Source organism: Nerophis lumbriciformis, linkage group LG21, assembly GCF_033978685.3.
Source record: "Nerophis lumbriciformis linkage group LG21, RoL_Nlum_v2.1, whole genome shotgun sequence".
In the NCBI taxonomy this organism is placed as follows: Eukaryota; Metazoa; Chordata; class Actinopteri; order Syngnathiformes; family Syngnathidae; genus Nerophis; species Nerophis lumbriciformis.
The window spans coordinates 31,451,770-31,457,500 of record NC_084568.2 but is presented as its reverse complement, the minus strand read 5'-3'; the positions used below and the strand labels follow the sequence as shown (position 1 = coordinate 31,457,500).

At 38.6% G+C, this 5,731-nt stretch overlaps 1 long non-coding RNA gene across 1 annotated transcript in view; it reads right to left on the bottom strand.

Moving 5' to 3' along the window:
• The window catches only part of LOC133621319 (uncharacterized), a 16,333-nt gene extending 11,099 nt beyond the window's left edge, over positions 1-5,234 (bottom strand). The window contains exon 1 of the long non-coding RNA XR_009817644.1: positions 5,112-5,234. This is a non-coding gene — a long non-coding RNA (uncharacterized lncRNA). The remainder of the gene's footprint in view (positions 1-5,111) is intronic.
• Positions 5,235-5,731: the final 497 nt, after the last annotated feature.

Genomic DNA, 5,731 nt, shown 5'->3' with positions numbered 1-5,731 from the left:
TCATCATCCAATATCATCATCCTGTCATTCATCATCCAATATCATCATCATGTCATTCATCATCCAATATCATCATTATGTCATTCATCATCCAATATCATCATCCTGTCATTCATCATCCAATATCATCATCATGTCATTCATCATCCAATATCATCATCCAATATCATCATGTCATTCATCATCCAATATCATCATCATGTCATTTATCATCCAATATCCTCATCATGTCATTCATCATCCAATATCATCATCATGTCATTAATCATCCAATATCCTCATGCCATTCATCATCCACTATCATCTTTATGTCAATAACAATCCAATATCATCATCATGTCATTCATCATCCAATATCATCATCATGTCATTCATCATCCACTATCATCATCATGTCATTCATCATCCAATATCATCATCATCATGTCATTCATCATCCAATATCATCATCATGTCCTTCATCTTCCAATATCATCATCATCATGTCATTAATCATCCAATATCATCATGTCATAATCATCCAATTTCATCATCATGTCATTCATCATCCAATATCATCATTATGTCATTCATCATCCAATATCATTAATCATGTCATTAATAATCCAATATCATCATTATGTCATTAATAATCCAATATCATGTCATTAATCCTCCAATATTATCAACATGTCATTATTAATCCATTATCATCATTATGTAATCAATAATCCAAAATTATCATCATATCATTAATAATCCAATATCATTATGTCATTAATAATCCAATATCATCAACATGTCATTATTAATCCATTATCATCATTATGTAATCAATAATCCAAAATGATCATCATATCATTAATAATCCAATATCATTATGTCATTAATAATCCAATATCATCATCATGTCAATAATCCAATATCATCATTATGCCATTAATAATCCAATATCATCAATATGTCATTAATCATCCAATATCATCATGTCATTATTAATCCATTATCATCATCATGTCATCAGTAATCCACTATCATCATCCTGTCAATAATCCACTATCATCATTACGTCATTAATCATCCAATATCATCAATATGTCATTAAAGTCAGATATCATCATTGTCCATAATCCAATATCATCATTATGTAATCAATAATCCAATATCATCATTATGTAATCAATAAGCCAATGTCATCAATATGTCAATAATACAGTATCATTATACAAAATATCATTATAGTCTAATATCTAACATAGTTATAGTACAATATCTAAAATATATTTTCCAGAATGTTTCCCTTATTTGTACGATGTAGTCTGAATGTCAGACTCTAGTCTTTTGTTGAGTCCTACAAAGTGTTTGCACTGCAAGTATGGGGTGGTGGCCAGTAGACTGGGGTGCAGAACTCTCTAACGAGCTAAATCGGTTACGCTTCTTAGCCGGCTCACCGTAGCGTGTAGGCCGTTTAAGATTGATGGATGGATTACCAAAGTTGGAGGTGTTGAAATCGCCATGTAAAATTGCTAATGCTAATCAGTAGCATACAGATATTAGGTATGTAGCATTTTGGAAAGTGGACCCCTTACTAGGTTTCTACCAGGCATTGTAGACAACTGCCACATTACCAAGAGGCAAGTCAAGTATGAGTGCTGCTAGCGCGCTTGTTTCCCCGCCAAGTGTTTGCGTCGGTGCCATGTCCGAAACTGTCAAACAAAAAAGGTATCAAAAATTGGCACCATTTAATTCGACCTATATCGATACCCGCGAGTACCGACAAATTTCGGTCGGTACCTATTCGAGTACCAAACTCAGTACCCATCCTGTAGTACAGTGCGATGCTACGATAAATATTGTCCATCGCACTTGAAAGAGCATGGATGTCAACAACGTAGCAGAGACCGACAGCACAATGGAAGCAAAACCAACAAAATCTAAATGCCAAAAAGAGAGAAGAGGAACTTCTTTGTTTTGGATTGGAAAAAGTCAGATACTGAGCAAAAAAACTTAGGCAAATAGGCATGGGTGCTTGTTTCCCCGCCAAGTGCTTGAGCCGGTGCCACGTCTGCAACCGGACGTGACGTCGCATGCAAGGAAAAAAAGTATGGAAAATTGCCAACGGTTATTTTTACGTGAATCGACACCCGTGAGTACTGATGGATTTGGGTGAGCGCCTATAAAAAGTACCAAACGTGGTACTATATGTAGTACTTTGTGATATTACGATAAATATCATAGTACCACATTAAAAATGTCTAAAAAAGTACGATACAATATACTTCTGATTATCACGTCAGCAAAAAGCTAGCAGCATGTTTGTTGTAGCATTTTTACAGAACTTGACATGGATGTCAACAACAGAGACTGACAGCATAATGGAAGCTAAACCAACAAAATCCCAAGAGGAACTGGTGCCAAAGACAGGGAAGATGAAACACGTCGTTTTTGACACTGACCCAAAAATGTTAGGCTAATACTGCCCATATAAAAATGTTATTCTATTGCAATTTTATTTTTTATTTTTTTTTAATTCGTGGCTCGATCCCGACGAAAAACTTTGTAGCCCAGCATTAGAATGTCACGCTTTTTAAAAGTGGACCCTTACTTACTTTTGACTTTTCTCTCGGGCGTTGTTGAAAATTGGCAACATTACTTCAAGGCAAAGTTGCGTTAGGAGTCCTTGTTTCCCTGCCAAGTGTTTAAGTCGGTGCCACGTCTGCAAACCAACGTGACGCCGTGCGCAACAACAACAAAAAAAAAAGGTATAAAAGTTGGTACCAATTAACTTTATAGGAAAATTTTGATCGGTACTTTTTAAAGTGGTACCCGGCCCTATATGTAGTACTGTAATATTTTACCATAAATTTTTGTAATACCACATAAAAATGTCTATCGTACGATACAATTATTACGTTTGAAAGCAGCTAGCAGCATGTTTGCTGTAGCATTTGTTACGGCACTTGAAAGAACTTGACTTGACTGACAGCACAATGGAAGCTAAACCAACAAAATCCAAAAAGAGGCATGATGAACATTTTTGATTTGATTGAAAAATTCAGACACTGACCAAAAAACGGTAGGCTAACCTTGCTGATATGGCACCGATATAAAAATTGTATTCTATTGCAATTTTTTTATTTTTTTTTATTTTTTAAACAGCTACTCACTCACCATTCCTTCAAAGTGGACCCTTATAATAATAATAATTATTATTATTAGTATTATTATTATTGTTATTATTACTTTTCTATCAGGCATTGTGGAAAAATTTGCAACATGACCTCAAGGCAAGTTGAGTTAGAAGTGATTGTTTCTCTGCCAAGTGTTTGAACCGGTTCCATGTCTGCATACGCACGTGACGAAAAAGGTATCAAAAATTGGTAACATTTAATTTTACGTGAAAATTTTGGTCGGTACTTTTTAAAAGTACTTGATGTAGTATTGTGAGATTTGACGATCAATATTGTAATACCACATAAAAATACCACATATCACATAGCAGAGACTGACAACACAATGGAAGCTAAACCAACAAAATCCAAAAAAGAAAAAGGGATGATTAACTTTTGGATTTGATTGAAAAATTCAGACACTGAGCAAAAAAAACCATCAGCTAATCCTGCCGATACAGCACCGATATCAAAATGTTATTTTATTGCAATTTTATTTTGATTTTTTTATAAACGCTACTTACTCGCCATCGGTGGCTCAAAAAACTTTGTAGCCCAGTGTTACAATTTCACGCTGAGTAAAAGTGAACCCTTATTATTGTTATTATTATTTACTTTTCTGTCAGGCGTTGAGGAACATTTGCAACATGACCTCAAGGCAAGTTGAGTTAGGAGTGCTTGTTTCCCTGCCAAGTGTTTGAGTCGGTGCCACGTCTGCAAATGCATGTGAGGTCGTGCGCAGCAAAAAAAATTATCAAAAATTGGTACCATTTAATTTTGCGTGAAAATTTTGGTCGGTACTTTTTAAAAGTACTGTAAGTACATAAAGTACTAAAAGTACTGTGAGATGTGACGATCAATATTGTAATACCACATAAAAATACAACTTAAAATATCACATAAAAATACATTATATAACATAGTAGCGACTGACAACACAATGGAAGCTAAACCAACAAAATCCCACAAATAAAAAGGATTAACTTATTTGCTTTGATTGAAAAATCCACATACTGACCAAGCTGATATGGCACCGATATCAAAATGGTATCATATTGCAAATGTATTTTTTCTTCACAAAAACAGCGACTCACTTCACTTTTGCTCGATACTGACCAAAAAACAGGATAAGAATTTCACACTAAAGTTAGAAAAAGATGTGGAAGATGAGGATTAGTGTTTGACCAGATCCATCTTCAGGAACAACTTTTAGATACGGAAATGTAAAAAAATAAAAAAAAGCGATCAGAGGAAGCATCAATGTCATGTGATCAGGAGTGACATCACTCTTAGCAGGCCAACTAGTCGATGCCAGAAAGACCATGAATGCACCTTGGAAAACCTAATTAATATCCACCTTCATCAGAATTGTAGACTTCAACAACACTTCCTCAATGTCGGCCAATCACGTCGGAGGTGTGGTGCGTTCAAGACCATGGGATGTCTAAACATCACCTCCACACACAAACAACAACCCCGGCAGGTCGGTAAAAGACTGTCTCGACTTCAACAACACTTCCTCAATGTCGGCCAATCACGTCAGAGGCGTGGTGCGTTCATGACCATGGGAAGTCTAAACATCACCTCCACAACACACACACACACACACACACACACACACACACACACACACACACACACACACACACACACACACACACACACACACACACACACCAACAACAACAACAACCCCAGTAGGTCGGTACAAGACTGTCTCAGCTTCAACAACACTTCCTCAATGTCGGCCAATCACGTCACAGGCGTGGTGTGTTCATGACCATGGGAAGTCTAAATATCAACCCCACTCACAAACAACAACAACAACAACAACCCCGGCAGGTCGTTACAAGACTGTCTCGACTTCAAAGGCAGAACAAATCAAGCAGAAAATAATCCCAAACTAAACAGTTTTGATTAATCATAGCGAGACGTAGCATTAGAAGCAGAGAAGGGACTTACCTGAAGTGCTGGCTGGGGTCTTCGTAGGCCAAGGCTGAGGTCACCTGGGACGCCGACTGTAGGTGGTCCCAGTCTGAAGTTGGCAGGAGGTCCCAGTCTGAAGCTGGCAGGAGGTCCCAGTCTGAGGCTAGCAGGAGGTCCCAGTCTGAAGCTAGCAGGAGGTCCCAGTCTGAGGCTAGCAGGAGGTCTCAGTCTGAGACTAGCAGGAGGTCCCAGTCTGAAGCTAGCAGAGGTCCCAGTCTGAGGCTAGCAGGAGGTCCCAGTCTGAGGCGATCAGGAGGTCCCAGTCTGAGGCGATCAGGAGGTCCCAGTCTGAAGCTAGCAGGAGGTCCCAGTCTGAAGCTAGCAGGGGACCCAGTCTGAGGCTAGCAGGAAATCCCAGACTGAAGCTAGCAGGATATCCCAGACTGAAACTAGCAGGAGGTCCCAGTCTGAAGCTAGCAGGAGGTCCCAGTCTGAAGCTAGCAGGAGGTCCCAGTCTGAAGCTAGCAGGGGTCCCAGTCTGAGGGTAGCAGGAAATACCAGACTGAAGCTAGCAGGAAGTCCCAGTCTGAGGCTAGCAGGAGGTCCCAGTCTGAGGCGATCAGGAGGTCCCAGTCTGAAGCTAGCAGGAGGTCCCA